Source organism: Neopsephotus bourkii, unplaced genomic scaffold, assembly GCF_033783945.1.
Source record: "Neopsephotus bourkii isolate Nb327-2 ecotype Australia unplaced genomic scaffold, CSIRO-AGI_Nbou_v1 NB_1328, whole genome shotgun sequence".
Taxonomy (NCBI): domain Eukaryota; kingdom Metazoa; phylum Chordata; class Aves; order Psittaciformes; family Psittacidae; genus Neopsephotus; species Neopsephotus bourkii.
In genome coordinates, this window is record NW_026901808.1 from 517,578 (window position 1) to 528,833 (window position 11,256).

Below are 11,256 nucleotides of genomic sequence, written 5' to 3' on the forward strand. Positions count from 1 at the left end.
GCAATTTGATGGGAGATGGAAGTACTAACGTTGCCATGTCACAGGTGAGAAGGTGAGAGGCAAGCAAATGAAATGCTGTGTCTGTACTCCCACAAGATGCAGGACAGGTCAAAGATCATAGGATATCAGCCCAAATCCTATACAGAAGTCCTCTGCTCCTCTGGCTGCTATGGTTTTATGTGTAAAACTAAAAACATGTATTGTGTTTGTTTCCTAAAGGCAAATGTGGCTCTAAAGCCACAAACATCCATAAAATCACAGAATGGTTTGGATTGGAAGGGACCTTGAAGATCATCCAGTTCCAACCCAGCATACAGTTGGCTTTCTGGGCTGCAGACACACACTGCTGGATCATATTCAACTTTCTGTCAACCAACACCCTCAAGCTCTTCTCCACAGGGCTGCTTTCAGCCCATTCTCTGACCATCCTGTATTTGTGCTTGGGATTGCCCTGACCCAGGTGCAGTACCTTTTGTATCATTGTATATGATTTATACCATATCTTATCAGAATACATCAATTTTGGATTTAATTTCTAGATTCTCATTGGTGTAATTCCAATTTGACGCATGATGTCCATCAAAATAATGATGGACAGAGAGATTGAATGTTGATACCTGGATAGATCCCAGTCAACAGATTAAGCAGTGGAAATACAGAAGGCAGCAGAACGGTCTTATGTACAGGATGTATACTCCCTGTGCACAGCACGTGTCTGAAATGTAACTTCAGTGGCAGAAACTCAGGGAAGATATAATAGATTTTTATTCAGAACCTTCTGACTTCACACCCTACTTCTAATCAGGAAGTTATCACCTGAACTCTCCTTTCTTTCTTTTCCTTCTCTTGCACAGTTGTTGCATACAAAGCAATTTCTCATAAGGTATCACCAAAGCATTTCTTCTTAAGCCAGCCTGTTTTATATTTGCGGTACAGCCAAGAAGCCACGTACCTTCACAAGTATTTTAGGTGTGTCTGCAGGCAGCCAACCTACCACTGAAAATGCTAAAAATAACAAAGTCAAATTTAGTTCACTATTATCTTTGTCAAAACAGTAGTGTGAGAGGATGGGTGAAGGACCACTGGTGTCTTGGGAGGCATATGCTGAGTACAGATAGGGTTCCAGATGACTAAAATTGGTTTTATTATAACAATTATAACTCTTTTTTTAGCATTATAATATTTTCATCTACTCCCTGGGCAACCCATTCCAAGTGCCTCACCACCCTTACGGTAAAGAGCTTCTCCTTATATCCAGTCTAAACTTCCCCTGTTTAAGTTTGAACCTGTTACCCCTTGTCCTATCACTACAGTCCCTGATGAAGAGTCCCTGGTATGGGTAACTTAAAAGTATAGCATTGTAAGTGTGATATGATCATATATTATTTCCTACTGATGCACTCACTGCTTTGGGCCACATAGAGGGTTGATTGGATCATTTTTATATTAGCTGATCTTAATGCTTTATTCTGCTTAGAAAAATTAAATAGTTGGTTATTGGTGATTTCATAAATAGAGCATCCTATGAAAAAAACTAGTTAAGAAAATTCAAGGCTTCAGTGTTGCTGGGGAGATGCCCACCTTCTCTCATGATTATAAAGGCACAGCTATTTTGTCTTCTAATGCTCCAGCTTAGAATAAATACACAGCTCTCAAGCACTGAGAGTGATTTATATGGGAAAGAGAAAAAAAACTAAACCGAGGGCTAGTTGAAAGATATGCAACAATGGGGCTATGTATACATTATTATAACTCTAGAGAGGTACCTTATATTTACTCATTCTTAAATGGCACTGAGGCATGGGGACTGGAACAACACCTAAGTATTCGGACAGTATCTGGAACGTACATATGAAATATCTATCAGGCTGCAGTGTAAAAGAACCATCAGGGCTGTGTGTTGTATATGCTATACTGACATTTGAATGCAGTTGCTGAGTCTGTGACAATTTTGCAGCAGAAAGCAGGACATATTTTCCTCTGTTTCTTTTGTGATTGTTACTTTATTATTGTCAGCAGTTGCTAATTATCAGATATCTACATAACTTGTTTCAATATGTGCAGCCTAATTTAAGGAATGAGGGATATACTTGCAGTAATTACAGAATAAACTATGAACAAACTACAGATTCCAGAATAGCTGTAACGTGTAACACTGAGTGATTGCTTTAAACCATCACTGTTTCCAGGTTTCAGCAGTATAATTGAACCCGAATGCCACAGGATGCGAACATTGATTACTCCCTTCCACCCCCTCAGCTTTCTGCCTTGTAGATCATTATTAGACATCTCAAGAAAAGTTTTATGAGTCAATCTTTGCACTTCTAAAAAACCCCAACCACACACACAAAACTAACACAGACTAATCTGTAGGAAGAAACTGGAAATGGCAGTTGTTCTTCTATAGATGTGAAAGAATTTGTGGATGAGTATAGGCAAGAGCTTTGAAGTGAGCTTCAGTGTTACTGGAACAGAACAACTGCGACTATAAGCCAATGCCATTTTCATGACAACCAAAATACTACTTACTAAGTCTGAATCTGTGATGAATATACAATATTCCTTGGTTCCTCCTCAAATACTTTTTTGGTAATTCCCTTAATTAACATCCAACAAACACCAGCTTTTTATCCTGGCTGCTGTCAAACTTTTTCTTTCTAGACCCTGAAGAATGGAATGAACTTAGCTGTTACTTGGTCCTTGCTGGTAGCTGAACAGAGCACTGAAACAATGCCAATATCCTAATACACACTGCAGTTTGAGAGTTGTGTCTTTCCTGCTTTTGATTACTGTACTTGGCTTCGTTTTTCTTCACTACTGCTAATTGTTTTAATCCATTTACCAAAGACGTAGCTTTTGCTAGTGCATTTGCAACCATCAGCACCACCATCATTACTGGAACCATTATCAAGCACAGTGAGTGAATCCAGACCATATGCTTTAAAAGCCATCAGTAATACAACATGCTGAAGGATATGTTCAGTGCCTTTATTCCCCTAGAATGTATTATCTCCTATAACTCCATGGTTTCATAATCCACTTTGAAAACACAAATGGGTTGAGCTCTATTTTTGTGATAGTAAAGTCTAAAGGAGATGTCTGACTCAGAGATTAGACAGAAAGAAGAAATCTCCACTCCTTCAAGATTTTCACTTTAAATACTAGTTTTTCAAGGGCTTACGTCTGCAGTCTCGCAAGTGTCAAGGAGAATACGTTCTTCAATAAGAAGTATCTAGGCCTGTGTTTCAAAGCCTTTGAAATCTATCCTTACTGTGTGCAGGAGAAAAGATCACCTTGTCACCATGGCATGAGCATGAGGAAGTTAGTGAGTCATTAGTGCAGAGACAGCTAACAATTTCACCATTTCTCTATCACAATGAGTTAGTGATGCACTTGCCTGTGTACCTCTTCACTGATTCCGTGTAGAATAAAGTCACAAAGTATAAATACCATTTCCCCTCTCCAAAGACACGAAGAATAGTTATTCAACAAATACTCTTATCTCACTATGTTACACTTACTGGCTATGTTATCTGTCAACACACCTTTAGCCCTAGGTTAAAGTTTCCTGCATTATTTCAGGATTTCTTCTATTTTGATCCAGGTCAGAAGAGACAGATCCGCAGCAGCACAATCATAAGGCTACTTCCTTCCACATGCTTAGGAAAGCATTCTTTCTTAGCATCAGAGCAGCCATTCCAGGCTAAATAGCACAAGTTCCAGACACAGTTTGTTCAAGAAGTCTTCAAAATGGCAAAGACCCCTGAAGTGCTCTCAGGGTCATCCAGGATGTCATCCAATCCATTTCATGTCTTAACACTTAGTACTGCACAGTAAGGTCTCTACATCTATGAGTGGAGGAATTTTAGATCTACTGAACACTTTTTCTGGCTCTTATCTCTAGAGTAAAGCATGTAACATGGATCTCAAGTTCTAAAAATGTGACTTGGGAGTATTTTGAGTGCAAGGTTTTAGCAGTTAACTAATTCAGATTGCAGTTCAGGTTTCATTTGAAAGGACAAGGAGTCAAAAGCGGTGAGAACTTTATACATCTTCAGCTGAGCCATGGGCCAGACTGATTTAATTTCTGGACAGGTTGCCTGAAAAATGTAAGGATGCATTTATAGCCATTTTTCTAGAAAGACAACTAATGACTAGCTCACGGCACCAGGCATTTTCAGGTGCTGCTGAATTAGAAGGGTTTAATATGGCAGCAAGGGTGGTGACAAAAAGATTGCCTTCATACAGTTTATCTCAAAAAGTCTGCATAACAGTGTTCTCTTCAATGAGCATATGATCAGACAGCCACAAAATGAAACTTCAGCGTATTCATCACAAGATCAGCCAGGTATTTTAATTTTGGAAGAGGAAATCTACTTCTTCCTCTTCAATCACTTCCCATGTTCTTGCACTACTCTTCATGATTGGAATTACTGTATTCTGTCCTTCCCTGCCATGCCAAATCACCTCTAGGCTTTTCATATTTCTAAGAAATATCAGTTGATTTGTAGAAAATATGTGAGTCTTACAAATCACTTTGTAATAATGTGTTTCACAGTTTCTTTCTCTGCCTAATCTCTACCCGCATCTTCTCCCTCAGCATGATTCCAGTGTTCCTAAAATCTCTGCCACTGTTAGCAACACGTCTTTGGAGGCAAAGTGTTCATGTGTAAAATTTGCTTTGTGAATTAGCAAATGCAGAAAAAATTAGCACACTTGGCCTCCACAGCTAGTAGTTATGTTCTACAGTTATTTTCTTTATTGCAACTGGAATAAAACTCAGTTCTTTTAGGAAAAAAGCCTTTGCAGCAGTTCTAAAGCCAAGAGCAGCAAAACCCAAACAGCTATATTTGAGCCATCCCTCTGCATTAGTGAAGATGTGCCTTGTGTAACTCATGCACAAGACTTCATGTTATTTCCTAATAACATAGGGGAAACATCAGCTCATGCAGTTTCAGGTATGGAAGAATTCAGTGTCTCTGCCAAAATAGGCACAGATTTAATCTCTGTGAGTAGGCTCTGGGACAGATTCCATCAGGGAGCACCAATTGGTGGTCAGTTATCTATCCTTAGTTATTCAGACAAATGTGAGGGTGAGGGGGGGGTGAGGATGATAACCTGGACTGATCTGAGTAAGTGTTGGATTGGATACACTGCCTGTCAATAGTCACACACTTGACCTCACAGAAATATATATTCTAGATGATATATCAGGTTCACATATTATATTAGCTTCCCAGAAAGACCCCAGTGGAGCCAGGGTAACGCTATATATTCTAAATAGCCAGCAAGAAACAAACCCTAACATTTCTGTCAATCGCTTTGTAACGGTTCCTTTCACAGCTGTCTCAGTGTAAGCTGAGATAGTGGAGTTTTAGAAAACCTGTCACCATATGTGCCCATACCGTGTCTGTTGCTTCATCATTTTGGAAAAAAAAAAGAAAGTGGTGGGTGCTTTTTTATTCCTTCAAGGATAAATGGAATCCCAGCATGTTGCCAGGTCCCTGCCATGTACTATGTTTGAGGCAGTCATGCTTACAGTGAAGCTCTGTTCCAAATTTATTTTGAAAGCTGGTTTTGATTTTATGTTAATTTATTCACTTCCTAATTTTTATTTATTTATTTTTTTTACCCAAGATTATACTTATTTTGTTGAAGAAACTAGAAAATGCCCTTTGGACATAGAAAATACAGCTCTACTTTCATAGAGGAAAAACTTCATGGCTTCTTAAGGTTCTCTGTCATATTTGTTAACTCACTGTTAGACGTGGTCTAGTGTGAGGTGCTGGAAGTAGATGATCTTAAGGTCCTTTCCAACCCTGACTATTCTATGATTGTACGAACCATAAAGTGCAAGCCTTTCCCACAGAATGGGGTTCTGGAATATTGTCTGGATTTTGGGAAGATTAGAAATTGTGTCTGGAAGGATTTGTGAAATCGTGAGAGGATATAAAACACTCTTTTCCAGCTGAAAGACTTTCTGAGTGGGTAACAGACCCTACCAGTTCCATCTGTGTTGTGATGTGATTTGGCTTCTGCAATTGATTTTATGTCTCAACCTACAAGGATTTCAACAGTAACTGAAATACTGGGAACACTATTAAAAACCTCCGCCCCCACAATTATCAATCACTATTCCTCAATAGGAGCTTTAAGGTCAGATGCTCAGTCTGTCAAAGCAGACTTTAATCCATTAAATCACTCTTGCTTTCATCTCCAGGACAGGCCTCCAACACTAAGATCTTTCTCTTCAGATACTAAAAGAAAGTTTGTCATTTTAGAGTAAATGTAATTTTCTGAGCCACTCCACACGGTTGGGTTCTGCAGAGCCCATAGTTCACTCCCAGCACCAGGCTTCTGGGCAGGGAAGGAGCTGTGTAGTGGTCTGGGTTGCTCTGCTCCTTGGTGGGAGGTGAAAACCTGGCCTCCGCATACACAGCTGAAGATCCCTGCACCAAAAGCAAGGTCCTTGTGCACAAGGTGTTTCGAAGAATTGCAGTTCCCTTGGGGCAAAGTCTTCTTTTTCTGTGCATTTACCATAAGGAAGCTCCAAAGTGAATACACTGTCAGAGAAGCCGATTTTAACCACTCGTGACTCATTTATAACTATGAGCTAAATTTTCCAACTTTATGGCACTTATTTTGATTGCATTTTATAATGACAGTTATAGTCTCAGCAAACATTAATTTATGATATGGGTTGATTTAATGTTATTAATGAACTATCAAAAAGGCAGTCTGACTTTTAGTAGTGACATTTAGCAACACACTAAAATACCTAGAGAAGAAATGAGAACTTCAGAGTTGTTTCACTTTCTTTCACCAAAACAGAAAAATACTTCAGAGGGGAAAGTGAATTTTTAAAAAAATCTCTTCTTTTTTCAGTTCTCATTTATCCCGTCTTTCACGCTTTTTAATTTTATAATATTTTCCATGACATTAGAATAACTTTAAGCAGTTGAGAGCATGTGGATTGTCTTTCAGGAACACTGTCCATCAGATTTTCCTCATTTCATGGTGACATTTAAGCAATTAGGGTTTTAATGAGGCTGAAAATTTGAAGCCCAAATAATGTAATGAGTTTGACTGTCTTCCAGAATGACTGTGGCACTAATGCAGGAATGCATCTAACCATATGCTTGAACACACAACTGTTGTTGGGCAGCAGCAGCCTGCCTGACTGAAGTGAGGTGTAACCTCCCACTTAACATCAGCTGAGTTTGGAGGATCTATTGTACTATTTCTTTACCTGTGGGAAAAGTACCAGTACTGTATTTCTGTCTTCTCACGTGTCACATTCAGCTGTCTCAATGTACTTATTCATATCCACAAATTATTCAAATGAGACCTGATCCATCTAAGTGGTATTTTCACTTTTAAAATACCACTTAGAATTGCACAATGTTTCTCAAACGGGAGGTAAATTAGATTTTGTTGCTTAACAGGATATGAAAGATTAAACCGCATCAGTACCATAGACTGAACTGTGCTGATGGCTGTCAGGACTTCTAATTCTGTATCTGTAATAAATGAGAGCCTTTTGTTTCCTCTTCTTTAGAGAATGGTCTTGCATTCTGATGAAATATTTTTCTTCCCCTAAAGTGACTTCATACGTGTTACTTATCCAACTGTGGAATAAACATTTATCCTCAAAAATAGAGCTAATTTGCTTGGGGCAGTTGCCAGATACCAGCAGCAAACTTTCCAGAGTCACAATAGTAAGAATTCTATGAAAATTCTCCTACTATTTAGGTAACCATACCACAGTTGTGTTAAAGTTATTCTGCAAAAAAAGATGCTGGCTAGCTGCCAGTGCAACAGGCATTTGTCAAAGCTGAGAAAGTAACTTTATGAACACTTTGTTCTTTGTTGTGGGGAAAAAAGCACAACAAACCACAAAGCCCACCCAAACCAAAACCAAAACCAAAACACAGCACCAAAAAAGGCCAAAACAAATGCAAAGCAAAAGTAAATGGCAGATTTAAAAATAGTCACATGGAATGCATTTGGAATTTTCCTCAGAGGTAAACACAAAGCTCCCTGAAATAAACAGTGAAAACAAAAAGATCATTTATTTGACTAGCACTTCCCCATTTTATATTTACATATTTAATTTAGAATTTGAATTGAAATATAAACACAAACAAAATAAGATTTGCTAGTTCAGTAGCTTTAAAAATGGTAAATTTATCTTACTTTGCATGAATAAGAGAAAAATTAGAAAAATGATGATTCTTAAACATATTGGATATCCAGATCATAGTAGAAAATTAAACAACCTCAAACTCAACAGAACAGAAATGAACAATGAACTAATTAAGCTGCTTGACTTTAACAGATAATTTAGTACAAATTAACAGTAGACTTTAAATATTAACTTCAGTTCCTCAGTCATTTACAATTTTGGTGTATCTTTTCATAGTGATATAGTTAGCATAGCTATGTTTGATATATTTGATTACAAAATGTATTTTTAATCCAGTTTGTGTGTTTCCCAAGCAGCATAAATAGCCCTTTAAATGGGCAAGGCACTTCAGAAGTTTCTACTTTCTAAACGTCTTTTGGAAAAAATATTATACATGCTTCAGTATTAGTGTTTATAAAGAACCAACTTGGGTTCCTAACACAAGGATAAAATCCCTATACGTAATTCATAGAATCATAGAATAGTTAAGGTTGGAAAGGACCTTAAGATCACCAAGTTCCAACCCCCCTGCCATGGGCAGGGACACCTCACACTAAACCATATCACCCAAAGCTCTGGCCTTGAATACTGCCAGGGATGGAACATTCACAACTTCCCTGGGCAACCCATTCCAGTGCCTCACCACCCTTATAATAAAGAACTTTCTCCTTACATCCAATCTAAATTTAATTAATAATAATTAAACTTAATTAATAATAATTGCTGAAGATGTACTAATCCTAACTTTCAGGCCAGGTTTAGCCTTGCAACATACCTAATTCCAAGATCCAGCCCATTAATTGAATACAGAACTAAATTCCTCTACTAGCTGGCATCTTGTAGAAGCAGACTCCCAACACAAATGTTCTCCTCAGTGCCACTTAAATCCCACTAACTGGACCATGAACCGTGTGTTAGAAAGAGTCACTCTCAGCTGTGGTTGGGCTGTAACTCAGCTCTTTTCTCAGCTCTGTCAGTAATCTTGAATTTACCCTCTTCAAGACTAACCATAGCCAATGCCTTGGTGATAGCATTGGCTGAGAAGCCTCTCACATTGCAGAACCTCACTATAGCAAAACCTGCTTTATCATCCCTTTTCAAATTAAAAAGATGTTTTATTTAGTTATTCTATTCTAACATTCTAACATCTATACTCAGCCTTAATAGCCCCTCCTGGTGGAGAATCTTAATGCTGCAAATCAGTTATTCATTATTACCTAAAGTTTAATTTAATTCATCTTTTTAAACTCAGTAACTTTCATTTTACTTATTGCTGTAGATGTCTGTCCAACATGAACCTTCACTGCAGCTTTGTATCGTGAGGCCATCTCAGCACGGTAGCTAATGTAGCAGGGAAAGCACCATTTCACATTGTCCAAAATGTGGAAACCTGCTGTTCTTACTAAAGAGTGGTAGGATCACTGAGGTTGGAAGTGACCTCCATGTTTCATCTAATCCCTCTGCTCTGAGCGTGGCCAGCTTCAGAGCTAGGTCAATGTGCTCAGGGCCTTGTTCAGCTGGGGCTTGAAACTCGCTAGGCCCAGGTTGTCCAGCTTCGCTAGGTGACCCTTTCCAGTGTTTAACCACTTGTAAAAATTTCCCCTATATCCAATTGGGATTTCCCTTGCTGCAGCTTATGACTGCTGCCTCTTCCCCTGGCTTTTGTGCAGCTCCGAGGCAACTCTCATGTTATCAACTAGCTGCACTCAGGTAATGGAAGACAGCAGTTAGATGACTCCCTGTCCTTCTCACCTCTAGGCTATACAAGATCTCCTTCAGTTCTTCTTGTTTATTATGTTCTATTCATCAGCTCCCTAATCATCTTAATAATCTTGTACTGGCATCTTTGCAGCTTGACTGTCTTATATCAGGGGTCCCAATGCTGTCCCCGCATGTGACCTGAGGGAAACAATCACTCGCATTTCCCGCTGGCTATGCTATCACTCATGCACCAGGGGTGCTGTTAACCTTCACAGCTGCCAGGGTGCCCTGCTTACTCATGTTCAGTTGGTTGTCTGCCAAGACCTTTGCTGCAGAACTGCTATCGAGCCCCTCAGACCTCATCCTGTACCCATGCCTGGGCTTATCCATTCCAAATGCAGGGCTTTGCATTTGTCTGCCTCAACAGAGGCTCCTCTTGGCCTGGCTCTCTAGGCTGCAGAGCAGATCAGCGCTGTAGATGCTGAAGCCCTACCCCTAACCTAAGCTGTGGCGCAGGAGCCTCTCCGTGCACAGCAAATCAGTGTGGAAAAAGTATTGGTTATTCTCTCAAACCTGGTTGTATTTGCTCATTTACAGTAGTAATTTCTCACAGCATAACATAATATGGTAAAGAAATAAACATTAGTCATGGCACAAAACTTAGCTCAATTTGTTCTTTTAAACTAAAGCATAAATTTTTATTTAATTTAGAAGAAGTCCAAACCATGGGCAGATTGTGGCATTGGTCCTAACATCAGCCTTGGTGCAACTCCCCAACCAGTCTGTGAACTTAATATACTAAAAGATACTCTCAGGTTTTAGAAGCCAAGCTATAACCACCTTCTGCACCATTGCCTTATGTCTGCTCCATGGCCCTTGGTTTTCCTAGTAAGTAAATACAGCACAAGGGTCTATTTGAGTTACTTTCTAAAACTTAGTTATGTCTTTCATTGTGCAATGAATCTTTGCACTTTACATCTACCCTTTTCTTTATATTGTCTGAAACTGAATTTAATATTACCCTTTCAGCTTATCTTTGAAAAGCTCTATTAAAATATGCTATTCTTTTTATAGTTGCTTTCCAAAATAAGCTTCTTACAGACATTTGCTATCTATATCTAATTAATTAAATTGATTCTTCTTTTGTAGTACAGGAAGACAGATAGAGTGAGAAATGCAAATACTAATACTAACACGTTTCATACCCATCAAAGGCTTTTTTTACCCCAGTATGCTATCTGGGAAATTGTATCTGCAATGCAAATGAAAAATAGTAGCAGTAGTTGTACTAAACAGATAGAAGTTACACACGTTTCTTGAACTCTTACTTTTTATGTTTAAAACATTTCTAAATACCCTTTCCCCTTTGA